Source organism: Kogia breviceps, chromosome 17 (genome assembly GCF_026419965.1).
Source record: "Kogia breviceps isolate mKogBre1 chromosome 17, mKogBre1 haplotype 1, whole genome shotgun sequence".
Taxonomy (NCBI): domain Eukaryota; kingdom Metazoa; phylum Chordata; class Mammalia; order Artiodactyla; family Physeteridae; genus Kogia; species Kogia breviceps.
The window spans coordinates 51287954-51309601 of NC_081326.1; positions in this window are offsets into that span (position 1 = coordinate 51287954).

The window sequence follows — 21648 nt, forward strand, 5'->3', positions numbered from 1 at the left end:
AAGACCTTCAGTAAGGAAAGATGCTAAGTACTCTTCTGGCAACCAAAATCTACTAAGTAGGTAAAATGTTGAATTTTGTTATGTTGTCATTTAAGAGGTTTTGCATCAAGAAATCAGTGGTACAATTTCACATTATTTGAATTATGATTCCAACGATTTTATTGTGAACTCAGAGTTCAACTATTATAACCCCTGAAAAATCAGAGAAAAGCAATTTTAAAAAGATGTGTTTCCTTAAATATGCCACAAATTGAGAATGGAGTATTATTCACAGCCATCGTCAACATAGTAGGAAATAATTACCTTAACTTCAAAAGTGTCACTCACTATCACTGAAAAATTACCTGCTTAAAAGACAAAATAAAGAAACCAGCATTGACAGTTACTACTAAATTCCTCCCCCAGAAAGCTCTAATTTCTAGCTGCCACTAAAAAAGAAAAATGATTACCATACTATCTTTCTTGCTTGGTAATAGTTTAGAAGTTGATTTTTCAGATAGCTTAGGAAAAATTTGATGAAAAGCCTCATTTTTCATAATTATGTGAACTGTACATAGTGAGCAGAAAAGAGGAAAAATCTTTTATGTGTGAGAATGTTATCATCAGCAAAAGCCTAGGTATGGATGAATGACTTGGATGGATTTGAATCCCAATCAGTCTAAGGACAGGAGAATAAAAAGGTGAAGAGGGAATAGAATAAAGCAACAAGATGCTAATTTGGAAGTTTCAAATGAGACACAGAAGAAGGCTATAAAATAACAATGGCTTACAATGGGCCAGGCTCTGTTCTAAGAACTTTTCATATTTTAAAACTCATGATAAAGACATGAGGCAGGAACTTCTGTAAACCGCATTCTTTAGTTGAGGAAACTGAAGCACAAAAAGGCCAAGTAACTTGTTCAAAGTCTCACAGCTATTGTCATGGGTCTGAGATTCCAATTTAAACCCAGGCATTCTGGTTTAGAGTGCAGGCCAAAAATGTTGCATAAAATACTGAGATAGCTCTAGAGACTGACCATATGCAGAGATTTGCAGGAAACAGCCAGCCAAAAGCTGGTTTTACAACACTAAAAACAAAATCTTATTTACAAAAGGGTGATGAAAGAGTGCCAGAGAGTGCAGGTGAGAAAGAGGATTTTGTGAGGAAGTTTCTTTGGCAAAATCCATCTTTTGAGCCCCAGCCCCTCTTCCTTCAATAAGATTGATGGGTGCCTCCAGCCCCCTCAGAACAAGGCTAGGGATTAAGAGACCGCTAGGGAGAGGGGCTCAATAAGAACACTCAGATAGCCCTTGTTATTAGGGACACAGTGGACTGAGATCTGACCTTTGTCTCTAGAAATCTGGAAGGCAGCAGAAATAGGCCCAGGACCTGCTTTGATAGTGGGACAAAAGGCAAGTTTCTGCAGCTTTTTTTTTTTTTCCTTCGGTACGCGGGCCTGTCATTGCTGTGGCCTCTCCCGTTGCGGAGCGCAGGCTCCGGACGCGCAGGCTCAGCGGCCATGGCTCACGGGCCCAGCCTCTCCGCCGCATGTGGGATCCTCCCAGACCGGGGCACGAACCCGTATCCCCTGCATCGGCGGGCGGACTCCCAACCACTGTGCCGCCAGGGAAGCCCCTCTGCAGCTTATTGAAAGTTACTATACTCCTCTCTTAAGGTGGGTCAAAGAATGTTTGATTTTTTTTTTCTGTGAAACAGAATGGAGACAGAATTGACTTGGAAAATATTTAAATCTGTGTCCGTTTTGTTCATGCTGTTTTCCTTGTACTTAGAATAGTGCTTGTCCTAGTGGCTAGGGCAGATTGTTCAATGAGTATTTACTAATTTTATAAATTATTATTATTTTATTATAAAATATTATTATTTTATAAATTGTCATGATGAAAGAGGGAGAGAGAATGAGAAGAAAGGGAATGGTCCGTTTTGACATCCTAACATTCCTTGCCCTTTCCTGTGGTTGAAGACCCAGATTTTCTTTTAGAAATTTATCCCTCTTCCATGACTTGCAGTGTTCCTTGATGTTTCACTTAGGGAGCTAAGGATAAATGTGTGACCCAAATTAAGCAAGTCAGACTCTGGTTACTGGTATTAGGATTGTTAAATTAAAATATTGCAAGAGACATACTAAAAATTATTGGTTGTTTATCTGAAATTCAAATTTAACTTTGTGGGGCTTCCCTGGTGGCGCAGTGGTTGAGAATCCGCCTGCCGATGCAGGGGATACGGGTTCGTGCCCCGGTCCGGGAAGATCCCACATGCCGCGGAGCGGCTGGGCCCGTGAGCCATGGCCGCTGAGCCTGCGCGTCCGGAGCCTGTGCCCCGCAATGGGAGAGGCCACAGCAGTGAGAGGCCCGCGTACCACAAAAAAAAAAAAAAAAAAAAAAAAAAATTTAACTTTGTGTCCAGTGTTTTTATTTGCTAAGTCTGGCAACCCTACCAGTAATTTAAGTCATGGTTACTTGGCACAGATAGAAGCCTGACGGAGTCCAGCTACTCCAGTATCCATTAGTTTTTGCCTCCAAGATTCCCTAGCACTACCCAGGCTCTGTCCTGCCTCAAATCTGGTTATTTAGTTATTCCTCCAATTCTTTGTCTATCCCTACTCTTATAGCCTTCCAATATATTTAATTTTTTCCTTACCTTTTTTTGTATCAGATATCTAAAGTTGTTTTTTATAGTTTGCAGCAAAAACTACTGGTTGAAATATCACCAGATAGCAGCAGAGACACATTGGTGGTCCCATATTGGAAACAGCCAGGTTTTTTGGCCCCCAGAGAATCTTTAAACTGAATTTATTGCCACTAGGATCTAAGATAGGAATGTTTATATTAAAAAATGGAGACTTCTGGCTTCTCCAAAACCTCCAGTCTGGCAATATGGGGCTGCAATCTTACATGGTAACAACTCTCTGGATTGGACTAGTTGTTCTCCTTAAACAGAGCATGTGCTTACTTATTTATATTATCTGTCAGGCCCTGAGGGTATGTGATGCATGATATTTATAGTGCCCTCATGTTCCCTGGTTTTTTTTTGCTTGCCTGAGTCAGTTCAGTTTAACTCAGTGAATCTTTTAACACCTAAAGTAGTTGGCACTAAGGAGAGTTAAATAAGCTATGGTCCAGACCATCAAAGAACCTCTTAGTCTAATGAGGGCTACAGACACTTCAAAGGAGAATTTCATATGTAAAATAGTGAAAGAAATAATAGAGGTAGGTACAGAGTAGTATGAGAACCCGTAAGGAGCATCTCATTCAACCTGGATTACCATGGAAGGTTCTGGAGAAGATGATGCCTCGCTGAGTTTAGAAGGATAGAGGAGAAAAGAATTCCTGACAGAAAAGCAGGTTTAATCAAAGGAAGAAGACATGAAACACCAGGTGGACTATGAATAAGTGCAAGGGCTTTGTTTTGTTTTTTAACAATTGGCAATTTCTGATGCCACAGCCCTATTTTAATTTATTTTATTTTATTTTTTTTTTTATTTTTATTTTTGTTTTGTTTTGTTTTTGTGGTACACGGACCTCTCACTGTTGTGGCCTTTCCCGTTGCGGAGCACAGGCTCCGGACGCGCAGGCCTAGCGGCCATGGCTCACGGGCCCAGCCGCTCCGCGGCATGTGGGATCTTCCCGGACCGGGGCACGAACCCGTGTCCCCTGCATCGGCAGGCAGATTCTCAACCACTGCGCCACCAGGGAAGCCCCACAGCCCTATTTTAACCTCTGGCAATCTCTAACTCCTCTTAGACTAAACCTTAGCCCCAATTTCTATCTTTACTCCTTGCTTATAGGTATTTCCTCAACCTTGACCCACTCTAGGATGTACTTGTTTGTACCAGTGTTAATTTTCCATTCTGTCTTTGTAGTCACCCTCCAGAGAAGTGTGAGCCCCCTACTTAAAGAAAAAGTTCATGATGCCACTTCCAGGCCAATGGCTTTTCAGGGGAATCAAGCCAATATGAGTCAAATTCATCTTCTTGATCTACCTGACTCTATCTTCAAAACCAGATGAGGGTTCTATGATTTCTTTCCTGGTAGGCAACAAATATCTTTTAAAATACCATCCATTTTTTAGTATTAAACTTCATAGATCAGAATCAATAAGATAATGTTACTATAAATTTGTTCCATTTGTTTCTCAACTCTTAGACTCTCCTACAATGATATGGCTGTTCTTAGAAGTATCACGAGGAAAGAGTTTTGTCTTGTTCACTGCTGTATCCACAGTTCTACAAACAGTATTTGACACATAGTGCTCAATACATACCTATTCAATTAATAAATAAGATTTGTCATGTATTTAGAAATATATATATTTTTGTAGTTCCACTTGCATAGCTTTTTAAAATGCAAACAATTCCAATAATCTTTATCAAGCAGGTAAAATTAGTATGACTGAATGGTTTAAATACAGACCATATGCATTCCTTCTTATTGATATTTAAAAGAAAATTTGGTATTGAAATCACAGGCTTACTTTAGAGAAGACAGAGGATCAGTTGCAGAATTATTTTAATCTTTTTGTATGGTGTAGGGATCCAAGCAACTAATATAACTAAATCTTTCTCTTCAAATTGTAAAATATATCAAGTGGTAAGCTGAGAGTTATTTTGTTGTGTTATTTATAAGGTATTTCAAAGAGAGAACCACATAAACATATTAGCACTTTAGGGAAATAACCTACCCACTTACTTCCCAATTACCTATCTATTTATACCCAATCTTGTTCCAGAAAAGATTGAATGTGGCTTGCAAAGTTACATAAAATACTTAGCACAGATAAAAGCAGAGCAAAAGGAAGAAACAAAGGACATAAAATGCAACCAGGAAGAATACAAAACTGCAAAATGTACATCATGAAGACTCATGATTGCCACAACTGAGTCATAAATGTGGCCCTGAGCATTCTATCAAGTTCATGGGAAAATTGAAACATGATCAGTTCCTCAATGCACATGGTTCATAACTTAGAAACAGCAATTTATCAGGATGAGTACAATGATTATTGTCCTAAGATCAGACAGGATGTGTTCAATAATGTCCTTATATATTACTTCAGTGTAGGATGTACTGATGATCACAGTAGAGAATTTAATAAAAGCAGTTCTACAAGGAGGGAATACTTCCTGGTGACTTGCCTCTCCTTATGTACTTACTTGCCATAATAGGCATGAGTAGCTAAGAATTACAGTGTACACAGCATGCAATTGCTGGAACAGTCTCTTATGTAGAATATTCCTATTTATTTTTGTTTCCAAATTATCATTTCATTTTTCACATGATATATTTCTAATCATCAAGAACAGAAATGAAAAAAAAAGAACAGAAATGAAATATACTCCTGTATCTTTAACAGTGTCATTCAAGAAAGAACCACCAATAATTTTAACTTATAGGCTTTTATGTTTGCTGCTGTTTAAAGAAAATTATGGTCTTTACCATTTAAAAACTCAGAAATATTCTACTATTTCCTTTCTATTTGTATCAAGTCTGTGGAGTTCAGCACTGCATCAGCCACAGAATTTAAAATATCCTATTGTTACTTTAATTATTTATGACACAGAAGCATAAAGGCTATATTGTTTGACAAAGTCATGATGCCTAAGCAAATAACAGAGTTTTTTAAAAGGGAAAATGTGAAATTTTGCTTTTTGACAGATAATTGTTTCACCTTATAAAAGTAAGGTTTAAAAGAAAATAGCTTAGTTTTTACATCAACCATTGGGAGGGGGACGGAAATTTTAAATTCCAACTTAACAAGCATTTGTTGTGCAACGGCTATGTGCTAAGCACTGTACTAAAGATTTTCACACATGTATAGCACAGTAAGTATCCTAGCAGCAACCCTGTGATGTGGGTGCTATCACTTGTATTTTACAGATAAAAAGCTGAGGCTCTAATGCTAGGGTCAGTAAACGTTTTCTAAAATGGGACAGAAACTAGTTACCTTAGAGATTGTGGGCCATTAAGTCTGTGTCACAACTACTCAGATCTGCTGCCATAATGTGAAAGCAGCCATAGACAATACTTAAACTAATGGGCGTGGCTGTGTTCCAATAAAACTGTGTCCCCAAAACAGATGGCAGGTCCTTGAACCATAATTTGCACACTGAAAACATTCGTAACTTGCTCTTAAAGTCACTAGCAGCTTGCTCAAGATCACTTAGCTAATAAGTAAGGAAATTTGGAATAAAATTCAGATTTTCTGCTTTGAAACTCAATATTCTTTTTACTCTCCTATAACTTCTTCAGTACCTAGACACCCATTTTAAAATAGTTACTTGTAGACAACGTTTATTCAGTTGTTTTTAATCTAGCCAAAATAATACCCCAGCAAACTTATTAGAAAAGTATTTTTAAATATTAAATCAATAAATATATATTTTTTTGTGGGATTAAGAGCAGATTAAACAGTGCAGAAGAAAAAAAATCAGTGAACTTGAAAATATAATAATACAACCTTCCAAACTGAGGCAGCGAAAGAACAGCAGGAATGAAAAACAAACAGATGCATAGGACAACTCAAGTAGTCTAACACATTGTAATTGAAGTCCCAGAAAAAGAAGAGAAAGAAAGTGAGACAAAAACATTTGTCTAAGAAATAATAACCAAACATTTTATAGATGTGTTACAAATTATAAACCTATATTTCCAAGAAACTCAATAAATCCCAAGGAGTGTATGCATAAAGAAAACATGGTAATAAGTAGAAAATCTTAAAAACAGCTAGAGGAAAAAATTACTATATACAGAGGAAGGAAGATAAGAATTACAACAAACTTCTCATCAGGAACTATCCAAGACAGAAGAAAATTTAGTGACATCCTTAAAATACAAAATTCTTTCAACCTAGAATTCTCTCTAGTTTATTCTAGGTAGAATGAACTTGCAACCTAGAATTCTTTACCCAGCAGAAATTTATTTCAGAAATTAACTGGAAATAAAGACCCTTTTTTAGACAAGCCAAAATGAAGAGAATTCATTGCTTGCAAACCCATAGTAAAAAAGAAAAAAAAATTTAAGGAAAAAAATTTGTGGGGTGCTGTTAAAGCAGTGCTTAGAGGGCAATTTAGAGCATCGAATGTTAAATTTTATCAAGTAGGAATGGTCTAAAGTCAATGATCTGTGATCTATTCCACATTGAGAAATAGAAAAAAAGAGCAAATTAAACTCAAATCAAGCACGAGAAGGAAAATTATAAAGATAAGAATAGAAATCAATGAAATATAAAACAGAAAAGTTAATACAGAGTATCTGTAAAGGGGCTTCCCTGGTGGCGCAGTGGTTGAGAATCCGCCTGCCGACGCATGGGACGTGGGTTCGTGCCCCGGTCCGGGAAGATCCCACATGCCGTGGAGCGGCTGGGCCCGTGAGCCATGGCCATTGCGCCTGCGCATCCGGAGCCTGCGCTCTGCATATATATATATATATATATATATATATATATATATATATATATATATATATATCAGTAAAACCAAAAACTGATTGTTGGTTGAGAACAATAAGATGGGTAGACCTCTAGACCACATATATGGGAGCTAGATATTTTTGTCCTCTTGCCACAAATGAAGAAACCGAGTCTCAGACTGAAGAATTAATGTTCTTGTGGTCATTTACCCATTAGGTGATGGGGTCTTAACTCAGACCCAAGTCTGAGTCTCAATTCCATTTTATTTTCAATAAGTCAGCAATAAGTAAGTAGATTATGTACTACAGGGTGGTATGGACAGACAAGTTTTCCCTCCTATTTTCCCTCACACTTAAATGAATGAGCAGGCACTAAAAATGAAAGTGAAATACTTTTAGTATCTGAAGTTAGACACACTAGCACGGATTACTATTTATCAGAGAGTAACAGTATTAGTCCATTTCCAGAGTCAGGGCATATGGTTGTACAATGGAGGACTCCAGTCAGCACTGTTCATACTATGGTCTATGTGAATGGTTCCCCTGCAGTTGTGCAGCAGGTCACCTTCACAGCCATACCTGGTGGCTGCTCTGGTTCATTCATTAATTAAACAAATATTTATTGAGTGTCTGGTATGTGCTAAGCTCTGAGCTACGCTCTGAAGACACAGAGATTAGTAGGGGTCTTAAAGTTTAGTGGGGAAAGTGGGGAAAGGTCCAGACAATGGCAGTACATTATGGTGAGAGCAGAGCAAAATGGTAACTCTTAGGAGAGACTTCTAACTCAGAGAGTAGATGAATATCTGGGATTTGGCTCTATTCTCTCTCCGACTTTGGCTTTTTACTCCTCAACATCAACCCAGGATTTCTGCTCCACAAAAGTTTTAGTGCACTGATGGTCAAGGCAGGAATGGCTCCTTTTCAGGAAAGTGATGGTGGACTCTTATAATTATTGGCTCATTACAGAGCTCTTAGGTAAATTAATCTATTAAGTAAATTAATCTATAAGGCTAACAGATGCAGGTTTCTTTTTAATGTGAAAATTATTAGGCTAAAAGACTCTCCCCATTAGGGGCAAATCTGAGAAGAAACCCGGGAAGGGAATGGGATGGAGGAATCTCCTTCTGCCAGAGCTGTAAATCCCCTGAAGGGAGGAGCCATGAGAGTCTTGTTCAGGGCTATAACTGCCTCCCTCCTACACCCAGCATACACGCTGGTGCTGGATTGTTCGTGAACATCAAATAAGTGAATGAAATAGATGCACAAAAGTTTTAGCCTGGGAATGTGGACATTTCAGGGATGGGAAAGACTATTCTTTTTTTTTTTTTTTTTGTGGCTGTGTTGGGTCTTCGTTTCTGTGCGAGGGCTTTCTCCAGTTGTGGCAAGAGGGGGCCACTCTTCATTGCGGTGTGTGGGCCTCTCACTATCGCAGCCTCTCTTGTTGCAGAGCACAGGCTCCAGACACGCAGGCTCAGTAATTGTGGCTCACAGGCCCAGTTGCTCCACGGCATGTGGGATCTTCCCAGACCAGGGCTCGAACCCATGTCCCCTGCATTGGCAGGCAGATTCTCAACCACTGCGCCACCAGGGAAGCCCAGGAAAGACTATTCTAAGCAGAGAGAATAGCATATGCAAAAGTATATGCAAAAGAAAAAAAAAGGACAAGAGAGTATGATGAGTTCCAGGAACTGATAATAGTCTCGTCTAGCAAGATTGAGAATAAGGGGATTAATAAGGAATGAAAGCTAGAGATGACATTCTGAGTCAAAACACTGATCAATTCGATCCTTTGACATCATGAACTTGTTGAATAAATAGTTTCCCTTTCCATAGACTGGGTTAGCATTCTCTAGCATGTCATAATATCTAGTTAATAAAACATTAAACCACCTCCTACATGTCATTTTAGCTTTTGGAGGTATCACAACAAACAGATCTACCATTTTGAATATAAGCAAATATAATTATTTGAAACATATTACGTATTCTAAGTTTTTCCAACTTAGTAACTTTATCTGAGTTGTCATGGTTGGGAAGCTCATAAAATCATTCTGTAATTTAAAATATTGTTAATCAGTCTGAAAATTAACATATTTTTTCTTGTGCTTGCAGCAAAAGCTTCTGAGAGCTTCATTTCAATTAGATATGTCCAATTATAATAAATGCCTTTAATGAAGATGTAAAAGGACAGGAATAAAAGCAAAACAACAGGAACACTGAAGAGATAGTTCTAAAGGGCACCCATTATTCACTTTCTTGTAATTGACCTCAGAATTTACCATCTCCCTTAAAAGAAGGAAATGGGAATTATATATAATGTATTAGTAACAATTGTACTTTGGGAGTTTTTCCAGGTAGTTCACATAAATGGGAAAGCAAGTGTATATGAGGTCATGCATTTCCATCTGAATACTTAAGGGTAATAATACTAATTGTAAAGTACACTAGAAAAATAAGGGTTAATCCTTCCCCATTGCCCTTATGTCCCTGTTGCCTTATTCAGGTGTACTTGTGAAAAACTTGCAAGAAGATAAATTGTCAAGGCCAACATTTATTCATTTTAATCTATGAGCACATATTTTAACTGTAAAAAATTTTTAAATTTCTCAACCTAAATCCTAATTACCAGCACATTAACTCTGCCAGATCTGGGTTTGTGTGACACACATGTGAGAATATTTCCTGACTAGATCTTAAGAAGCAATTAAAAATCAGGGTTTCTGGGCTTCCCTGGTGGCGCAGTGGTTGAGAATCCGCCTGCCGATGCAGGAGACACGGGTTCGTGCCCTGGTCCGGGAAGATCCCACATGCCGCGGAGCAACTAAGCCCGTGAGCCATGGCCGCTAGGCCTGTGCGTCCGGAGCCTGTGCCCCGCAACGGGAGAGGCCACAACAGTGAGAGGCCCGCATACCGCAAAAAAAAAAAATAAATAAATAAATAAATAAATAAATAAAAATCAGGGTTTCTGGCTGAACTTGTAATCACACAAGTTGCATTAGATAGAATCAAAGTCTATTTGAAACCTATAAGCACATTTTCTTTTAGCAAATTAGCATATGTTCAAGGATGGAACAGCACATTCTAAGTGCAGAGTCAGGGGAAACTTTGACAAACTTGTCCGTACTAATAATACTAATCAGTTTTGCTCTATTTTTGGCCAAAAGAAAGTCTAGGATTTTTAGGGAACTACACAAGAGGTCTATGGAATGAATATATGCCTAGTATCTATTAGATTTTTTAGTTCCATGATTTAGTTTAACTCTCAAACCTCTTCGAGTTAGATAGGTTGGTTTTATCATCTTCATTTTGCTGGTAAAGGAAATCAGGGTGAAAAACTTGACCAATGACAACCAGGAGCAACCAGAATTTGAATTAAAGTCTATCGAACTCCAAAACCTCTGCTTTATCTTACATATCCACAAAGTGCCGGTCCTATATAAGTTTTTTAAAACATGAAGTTAGGGTTTCCCTGGTGGCACAGTGGTTGAGAGTCCGCCTGCCGATGCAGGGGACACGGGTTCGTGCCCCGGTCCGGGAAGATCCCACATGCCGCGGAGCGGCTGGGCCCGTGAGCCATGGCCGCTGAGCCTGCGCGTCCGGAGCCTGTGCTCCGCAACGGGAGAGGCCACAACAGTGAGAGGCCCGCGTACCGCAAAACAAAAAAAACAAAAAACATGAAGTTAGGGGCTTGGAATATGTAGTCACTTTACTCCTAGTACTCATACATCAGTAGTTTTCTTTCCTTCAGTATAAAGGGGATACTTCATTGTCACAGGGAAATAGTCTGAAATAACCCGTTTATGTAGAAAAGTCTATGTAAAGTATTCTGAACAGAAGAGACCCAGAATTAATATATTTCTTCTGTTTATAAAGGTTTGCATTTAAATATCACTCTATAGAAAAAAATTTACACCTATGGCTCTTAATATAATCACAAAGGCAGAGAACCTTTTCTCACCTTCATCTCGAATATCAGACATCATCTTGAATATCATGCCTTTCTACAGGGATGTAGCTATTGCTATAATAAATTAACCATTAATCCCCTCCCTTATTCCAATTATTGAAAATCTACCTCAACAAAATTCCATTTAAAAAAGAATAAAGTACAGAATGAACTACAGATTTCCTCAGGAAGACTGGGTTGGGGGGTAGAACTGCCCCATGGATTTGACGTTGCCTTTTCTTCTAATCTTATTTAGGTATTCTAAAAACACAAGAGTTAGGGAAGCTCAGAGAATGCCACCCAAGGGAAGATTCTGCTTAATGAGAACACAAGAAATGAAGAATAATGCCTCTAAGATTCCCATTAATAAGGCACCAGTCTATTGGCACCAATATATTACTTCCCGAACTCCATCTCTAACCCTCCAATAACACCTCCTCCTTGTGGCTCTTCACAACTACTTTACTTCCTACATATTTGGAAATGATTTCAAAGGAAGAGCTATAAATAAACAAGAGTACCCCACTCTCTGCCACACCCTTAACTAGATGCAGCATAGAGGATAAACACATGGACTCTGGAAACTTTTGGCTAGGTTTTTGTCTTCCCGTTTTGCCATGGTCTTGGGTATGTTGCGTACGCCTCAGTCCCCCATATATAACATGGGGATAAGAACAGTATCTCAGTGCCCCATATATAAAATGGGGATAAGAACAGTATCTCCTTCACAGAGTTGTGCTGAGGATTAAACATAAAACATTTATAGCAATGCCTGGAACAAGAGTAGGTTTTCAATCAGTGTTAGCTATTGTTAATATTTTGAAGGAGTTGTAAGTTTAATTCTCCAACTTCACACCAATATAATTATAAAAATTCCATTTATACTTTCAATTTAATTGTGAAAACCAGTGTTTTTGTTCCAGACTTCATCAGACTCTCACTAAATACTCAGGGGAAAATATCCCATCTGTCTCTGAACAATATTTCAAACCTCACTGGTCACTAAACCTCCTTCTACTCAAAGTTTTTCCATGCTTCTACAATTTATGATTATGTGTTTCTAATGAGTCGAAAGACGAGCATTCACAATTTGCCACATTTATTTCCTCCAGCTTTTAATGTGAATAATATTCTCATTTATTTATTAATTCACTTTTAGTCACAACCCACTGAATGGCATGTTAATCTTTCCATGGCTTTTTTTCCCCTATAAATACACATGGCCATTAAAATCAACAACTGTTGTTTTGATTTCTTTTGAATTATATAAACAATTAGATTTACAGAAGGTAACCCAGTAGTCCCAGTTTTTTGGAGACTTTCTAGCTTAAAGCACTGAAAGTCCCGTGTCCAGAGAACTCCTTGATCCCAGACAAACTGAGACAGTTGGTATTTCTACATCATTCATATTGAACAAATGTATTGCAGTTGCTTTAAAATATTCCAAACCATTAGAAAATGAAGTGCGGTAAAAATGGCATTGGATTTTAGACTCAGAGTTGTAGGTTTCAGATAACATCCTGTTTTGCCTTCCACTCTCTGTGATTTCAGCAAGTCAGTCAAGTATTCAAGGTTGTCATTTATAAAATGAAATTGGAACATTGGTCATCATTACACCAGGGCTGTTGTGTAGGTCAAATGCAGTAATGGTCATGAAGACAGAATCTTGATGAAGAAAGTTTTACATATGTTACCTTTTCTGATCTTAAAATTTAGTACTAAATGGTGCTCCTATGAATTCATGATGGTTACTAAAATTCAGAAGTTAAAAGGAAGTGTTATACATGAAGTTTTTGTTCTTTCATACAGATATTTCATATCCAACCATAACTGTAAGCAACTCTATTTTATGTTTAGTCAATAGTAAGAATTCACATCTCTTCTGGCATTCTAATACTCTGTCATGAGAGTCCCAAAACCCTCCTTTTAACGTTTATAGTACAAATATCTTCTCAGTTCAAAAAGGATAAGTTAGGAGAGATCATTTTAAGTACTGCTCTCACCAGTGAGCATTTCACAGATACTTATAAAGATGTTTTTCTAGGATGACCATATTTCCATAAACTGGATGATATGCTCGTATGCAACAAACTTCTGAAAACAGATTTCTGACCGTCCCTTTATGAGTTGTATGACTTTGAGCCAGTTGTGTAGCCTCACTCTGCCTATACCCTGCATCTGTAAAATGGGAGTAATAATAACACCTCCTACTTAGGATTTTATGAGGACCACATGGTTGGATACAGGAGAAGAGTGTAGAACAATACCTGGCACAATGCAAGTATTCTCAAAAGTATTTTACCATGCTTATGACTTTCAGCCAATCACAGCACTAGGCACTAAGAAAAAGCTATTGAATAAAGGTGGTTACTGCCCTCAATATTATAAATGCTTTAGGGGAGGCAATCCAGGATCATGGTGTCAAGCAAGGCTATCCTAGAGAATACTATGCTTAGTCTCTCCCTTTAACTCAGGAAAGGGGCCTAATCTAAGCGTAGTAGACTCTCCTGTTGAAAACCTTAATTCCAAATCATTTCCAGGTTTTAAATGTGTTTAGTCTTCAATAATTTCTCTCCCCAATTTGAACATCAGGACTTTTGACATTTCATGTACATACCAGGGTCAATGAAAGTAGTTTCTGTCTCTATCTCAGGGCCTTCTGTTTTGAATATTTGAGTTACTAATTTGATTTCTCAGTGCTCCAAACCAAAAGATTCTTTGTTTTCATCCTAACCTTTTCATAGTTTGTCTTATTCCAGGAAATGTTGCCTGAACATCAATATTTTCTCCATTAGAAAGCTGAAGAATTGGTTTCCACGTAATTCAGTAAAACTGTGAGTGTAATTGAGGATATCTCACTCAGACAGTTAAGCGGACAATATCCTTTGTCATCATCTGTGGTCATGGTGACAGTTTGGGACAGAACCCCCCACCTCTACCCAGTCTCTTCTGTCACTGCTTTCCCACTCTCTCCTCAGTCCCTCACTAATCCTTCAGTGAGAGTCAACTTTCAGCACACAAGGGGGATGATCAGTGACTTTCTGCTCTGTACAATTACTGAAAGTGTAATTATTATTATAATATCTCCTGCTGAAATGAAGCCCATCATATCTCATTTGGTTTTATTAATTGCTAAACATTTTCTTTAATTCTCTTAACAACATGGCACCGACTACTCAGTTTTCTTCATTGGAAAAATAAGTGTCTTAAAGATGGTAATTAAATCTTCTGGATTCAAATCCCTTTACTCTGTCTGCCTTTAGATGTCAAGAGTAATCAGTTACTGAGTTCTAATGATTCCTATTCCAGGGATTTTTATCACATCTTCCCCCTTCTTTTTTGATTTTTAAATTGAAATTTAGTTACTGTACAATATTATATGTTCTAGGTGTATAATATAGTGATTAGCAATTTTTAAAGGTTATACTCCATTTATAGTTATTATAAAATATTGACTATATTCCCGTGTTGTACAATACATCCTTTTAGCTTATTTTCTACCTAACAGTTTGTACCTCTTACTCCCGTAGCCCTATCTTGCCCCCACCCTCCTTCCCTCCCCCTGCCAGTCACCACTAGTTTGTTCTTTATATCTGCAGGTCTGCTTCCTTTTTGTAATATTCACTAGTTTATTGTATTTTTTAGATTCCATATATATATATATATATATTTTATCTTCATGCCACAATTCTAATAAGGCCAACAACAATAACTATAGTTTATGAAAGGTCTACTGTGTGTCAGATGTTTTACCCACATTATCTCTAAATCCTTGCCACTTCCCACCATGCAATGAAGGCCTTATTACCTCTACTTGGTTTTTCTGTCTCACTTATTATTATCTGACACGTGCATATTTAATTAATTTATTTACATGTTTATTGGTTGCCTCAACCAACTCGAATGTAAGCTCCATGAGGACAAGGATATTTGTTAGGTTCATTGCTGTATCACTAGTTCCCAGAACAGGTACCAGGTTGGCAAGGACCAAATCTGTTGCCTATTATTTTCATTTGGAACATAGCAAAGTGTCTGGCATTTATGTGTCACCCAATAAATATTTGTTGAATTAATTAATGAGATCAAGAATGACATACAAGACTCCTTTTATGCTTCTGCCTAGTTATATTTTATTTTTGGCATTTCATCCCTAATTGGTCCACCTTTCATTTATTTATTCCTCTTAAATTTCAAACTGTTTTGGAAATGTGCTGATACTAATGATATTAATATCATTGCATCAGTCAGTCAAGCTTCAATCAGTTAAACAGAACCACTAGAGGAACCCTTAATATGAAGGGATTTGTCACAGGGATTTGACCTTCTGCAATTGTGGGAGCTGGTTAAGTGATCTTTGTAAGGTTATTGTCTTTGCATCTGATGTTACAGCTTGAAGTTCACTCATTAGCCAGTCAGGAAGGGAAGACGGAGATAAAGTGGGAGACAGCCAGAAAGAGCTGAGATCCATAAACACATCCTGGAATCCACGAAGGAGAACTGAAACCTGTGTCATTTCCTGTTGCTTCTGACCTTGATGGTGTGGGTATCTGCAGAAATCTAGGCCTTTCATCATGGAATTAAACACACACACCTGGTCCAGGATTCAGAGGCACTGAAAGAGGATCCAAAGGAAGGGGGAGTAGTTGCAGGCCTGACCTGGCTTCACGGTGATGAGGTGAACTAGCAGGTATGTGACACGTTGTATAAGTTACAAAATGGCTATGGCTTCACTTCTGCCCTCACATATCCTACAAGGTTCTTTCTTGTGGCCGACACTGTCTGGAAATATACAGAGAAGGGAATCTGAGAAATGTAGCTCATCCTGGCCAAGCTGACATATTACAAAACTGCCTCTCATATCTTCCAATGAATTGGTCATGACAACTTGTTGCATTCCTATTTGGTCAGTTATTAACAATCCCACCCTAATTTAGACTAGAAACTTGAGGAACAGTGTTTCCTTCTTTTATAAAGGTACTGATAGTATTACTGAATTCCCATTAACTTCTTGCTGTTCCGTGCCACTTAAAATGTAATTGGATTTTCATTTAACTTCTCTGTTGGTTAGAAATGCATTTATCTGCAAATTTGAACCCAAACAAACAAATAAATGAAGTCATGCCTTAAGTAAAGTAAAAATTTATTTCTTTCTCACAGAAAAAAGTAGGAAGTCTAGAGCTGGTCTCTCCATGATCATCAGAAACCCAGGCTTTTTCTTTCAGTAAGTCTTAGCATCTTCAAAGTTATTTTATGATCCATGAAGCCTGCTAGATCTCCAACCATCACACTTACTTTCCAGGAAAAAATTAAATTCAAAGAGCTTACTTCCCAGATCCCTTATAGCTTTCTTGAAGCTTTCCTAGAACTTCTGAAAAGCAATTTCCACTTGTATCTCAGAGCTTCAAGAGCAGCTGAGAATTATAGCCCAGAGCTGAATATATTGCTCAAGGGAAAATGAATATTGGGAAGCAAACAGCGATATCTGCCACAATTTCTAAGAAGAAATACTCCTTACACAAATCATACTAGCCAAGACATTGCTTTCTTCCCTAGGGATGAGAATATTATCAAATATAATGGTGGGCTTTAAAACAGTTATTTTGTGGGAGGTGACTTCATTTAACATTGCCCACAAATACGTTGGAAGTACTACAGGTACAATATGGGTGTTAGAGAGAAAGTCCTCAAACTCTTAAGCTGAAGCAGTGGAGATAATACCGAGTCATATGCATGAAATGTTAACTACTTGAAAGCTGTGCAGAGTGCGAGAGCTCAGGGGGACCGTGGGCACCCAGTGGCCTTAGGAACTGGAGACTGATTCAAAGAGGGCTGTGGATGGGCTGGCACATTGAGATCCACATGAAACCATCATGATATGAACCAGGTTGTGGAGAGTACAGGGGTTCATTAAATGCCAGTGGGCATTTTTCCAGTTGAGAGAAAGAAGGGGCCCTGAGAAGACAAATTTAGTAAGAATTCTGAGGACAGAAGTGGAGGAAACTATGCAGACTTGACTTTGGCCACAGCATTAGTGTCTATTTAATATCACTGCATGTAAAGCTGAATTACCCACCTACTAAAGATAGTTCTTCATCCACCTGATCAAAAACACTTCATCAAAACACTTTTTGTCTTCATAATTAAGAATGTTACGCCAGACAAAGCATAACCTTAATGAAACCAATATAATGTTCTAGCTTTGCTTTTACTGCCTTTCCCCTCAAACATTTTAAGGAAAGAGAGAAAGAGAAAGTTGTTTTGTCAAAATTTGCTCATCATTTAGCCCTTCTGATTCCTATATGTGACATGTGACTACAGTGTAGTGAGACTAATGTCTCACAAATGTGGTGGCATTTATGCAACCCAGGGAATGCCACACCTCCTTCAAAGTGTCGTGGGGAAGAAGGCAGTTATGGTGGCTGCTACAGTTCCAAACATTTTGGGAGCTCATCTTTTAGAATTCAACAGAGTCTGTGGCATTTTTTTGTTCCTTGTTTTTGTGGGGTTTTCTGCCACTCTCGTGTGTGCTTCTTTTTTTTCCATCCTACTTGGGTAAAGGAGGACCCAAAGAATGAGTCTATTCTCTATGAGAGGCATTGGGGAGACCCAGAGCATGTGGTTAAGAGCACAGGCTCCAGGAACAGAGCATCCAAGTTCAAGTCCCAGCTCTGCTCCACGTGAGCCGGACAACCCTGGATGAGTTTCTTACCATCTCCTTGCCTCAGTTTTCTCACCAGCAAAGTGGGGAAACTAAAAATAGCTCTGCATCATAGGGCCTAAGGCAGGTCTGAGGCTTCAGTTAGAGTTTAAGTAACTTTAGCTGTGAGAATAAGATCCCTGGGAGTAACCAGAAGAGGAATATGGTATTGGTAAACAAATAAGTATGAACTTTAAACTCCTATTTTTACCTCATAAAATATTCTTAAGCAATTCAGTTAAATCTGAACAACCAAGTACTTACAGTTTTGTTTTAAATAAAAATGTAACACCTTTATAATTAATGTCTTAAATCTTTAAAAAATAACGGATTCTCAATAATGTAAAGGAGCTTCCCTGGTGGTGCAGTGGTTAAGAATCCACCTGCCAATGCAGGGGACACGGGATCAAGCCCTGGTCCAGGAAGATCCCACATGCTGTGTAGCAACTAAGCCCGTGTGCCACAGCTACTGAGCCTGAGCTCTGGAGCCTGTGAGCCACAACTACTGAGCCCATGCACCACAACTACTGAAGCCTGTGTGCCTAGAGCCCGTGCTCCGCAACAAGAGAAGGCACTGCAATGAGAAGCCCACGCACCACAATGAACAGTAGCCCCTGCTCACCGCAACTAGAGAAAGCCTGCAGGCAGCAACAAAGACCCAATGCAGCCAAAAATAAATAAATTAAAATAAATAAATTTTAAAAATAATAATGTAAAGAAAGAGCAGAACGAGGTATTTCTAAATTAGCATTACTGTTTTGAAGACAAAAGTTGTTGTGAAATTAAAGGCAGTCTCTAGTTCCTCATTAGCTTGCCTTCAGGACTGTGAAGTCTAAGCTCTATGCTTTGGAATGATTTTACTTCCTGTCTTCAATAATCCACTATACATAAAGTTGTGTCAGTCTGACAGGTCAAATTTAGTTTGAGGGAACAAATTGGAAAAATAGGATCAGTTATTGGATAGTTTTAAGATCTTCAAATTGTTTAATTGCAGCCTTTACTGAACTTATTAAATCTATTTTTATTCCCCATTAAGAAGGAAGCGGTTATCCCCAAACCGCCGTGTAGAAACAGGACTGCCATCTGCTCTACCTACAAAGCCCCAGTGCAGATGGATCCGTTGGGCTCCATGACTCACTCAGAGCCCAAGACAGCAGACCAATCAAGCATGCTGGCCTTGAAACTGTTGACGTACTCTAGAAATGTTCATTTGCATTTGGAGTTTTGCGGGAGTGTGTGAATTCAGACTTGTGGATGGCTATGGAAAAAATCTGTTTTGACCAAAAGTATGTTTCTTTATTACCAGGATTTGAAAAGTTTCAAGTAGGTTCTTGCTTGTCTGTTTAGGCACTCTGTGACTCATGATCACAGGTAGAATGTTCTGGTGGCTGGCCTTGGCCATGGCTGTTTTCTTCTTCTTCAAAAGGATACATTTGCTTTCAGGCAGGATACCCCTGCCTATGCATCATGTATAACCCCTCTTTCTGATTGTGAGCATTGTAGAAGCAGTACCTGAAAGTAATTTATATCATGAACTTGAATCAGACAGAAGGGAAACCTTTAGTAATGCACAAGCAGAATTCTTTCAAATCTGAGATGAAAGACTGTTTTTGGAGTACATTTTTGCAATGGATTTCAACTACTGCTTTTCTTTTTTTCCTATTATTTGCTTTCTTTCTCCTATTTCAAATTGTTAATCTGATGTGTTGAGAAAGTTTCCTTAAAAAAATTTAAGATGCTCTTTATGAGTTAAAGCAAATTGCCCAAGGTCACACAACTAGTAAGTGAAAGGGGCTGTAAAAAATTAATAAACAGAAACCTCTGTAAAACAGAGTTGGGAGACCAGAAGGGAGAGCTCCCACACCCTGTGAGGATAGCAGAGCCCAACAGAGAGAGGAAAGATTCTTCTTTTCTGGTAACAACTTGGCCAATGAAAAACCATGGGCTGTATGCTTACTGTAACCCTCCCAACTTCTTTTCCCCCTCTATAAAAATGTTCTCCTTCCCTTGCTGTGTGGGGATTTGCATGTGTCTTGCCCTGAATTGTAATTCTCTGCTGATCCTGAATAAGCCCATCTTTGCTGGAAAAATATCTGGCAGTCTATTTGTTTCAGGTCAACAGGGTCAAGATCTGAGCATAATAGAGACAAATGAACTCCCTAATGAATAATTAAAGAATAAAAAGAGTTAACATTTCTTGAATTCTTATTCTGTGCTAGGCACCATTCTAAGAAATTTTTATGAATTATGACTTTTATTCTTTATAATTCTATGAGATGCGTGTGATTATTACCCCCCTGTTTTTTACAGAGAAGAAAATTGAGCAAAGGGAGCTTAAATAACTTATTTAAAGTTACAAAGTTAGTAAATGATGGGGCCAAGATTAGAACTGACTCCAGGGCCCAGGTTTTTATGATTTGAATGAATGAATAATATAATTAAGAACTAATTACAACACAACTCAGTAGAGAATCATCCACCTAAAAAATTTTTCATAGGAATCACAAACCTATGAAAATCACCAATCTCAGAAAACGTCTGACACCATTTTTAAGAAACAATAAAAAGTGTCGTCAGTGGTCTCCATTACGAAATTCTCCAAATTGCCACCTGGATTTTCCTAAATTAGAATATTTTGGTACATCATCCCTTCTTACGGATTGTGCCTTTAAAATAAAATTAATTAAGATTATGATTTGGCCTTTGGGGAAAACTGATTTGCAAGATTTGAAAACAATCATCAAAAAAGAAAATCATCAGAAGGATAACTTCAAGATATTTTAAAAATTCCTCCCCCTCAAAACAAATATTCCTTAGCTCTAAGCTCCCCTAAAGGACCAGGAACTAAAAATAAATGGGAACAGTAAAACGAGGAGAGAAAACAGTAAACATCATAAAGACAACTTTGTATTTTCATGGACAACTCTGGAAGGGCAGTTCTCTGCTGCCCAACAGCTGTGTGATGTTCTGCAAAAATTTGCCTCTCTGGATTTATGAGGTATAAAAAATGGCCGTCATAAGATCTGAAAATGATGAGACCAGTCCTGAAATGACTGTGCCAACACTTAGAAAGTGCTGTGGAAGGCGAATAAAAATGATTAAATTTTGTGTGACAGAAGGTGCCGGCATGCAAAGCACCAGCAACCATTTCCACAGGGAAGCATTCATCATAAATAGGCCATAGATGGTGGCTGGATAGGTGGGCCAAAGGCAGCCTGTATTGCTTTGGTGACTGCGGAGGAAAGGAGGGGTGGTCGTATTCTCACTGTAAGTCACACTGGCTTTTTCCACAGATGTCGAATCTTACGACTGACTTTGTTCCAGTCCCACCATGACAAGGACATCTCCCCCAGTGCCCTGAGGTCCTCTGTGGATGATAATTACTCCTGTTAGTGAGCTCCTACTATGTTAAGAACAATTCTAATCACTCTTATCTATCCCCTTATTTAAAACTTAAAAACTCCATGAGTAGGTATTATTACCAACTTCACTGTATACATGAAGAAACCAAGACAAGGAGAAATTAACTGTTCAAGGTAAAACAGGTAGAATGGAAGAATGCAGAATTCAAGACAGACAATCTGACCCCAGATTCCACCCT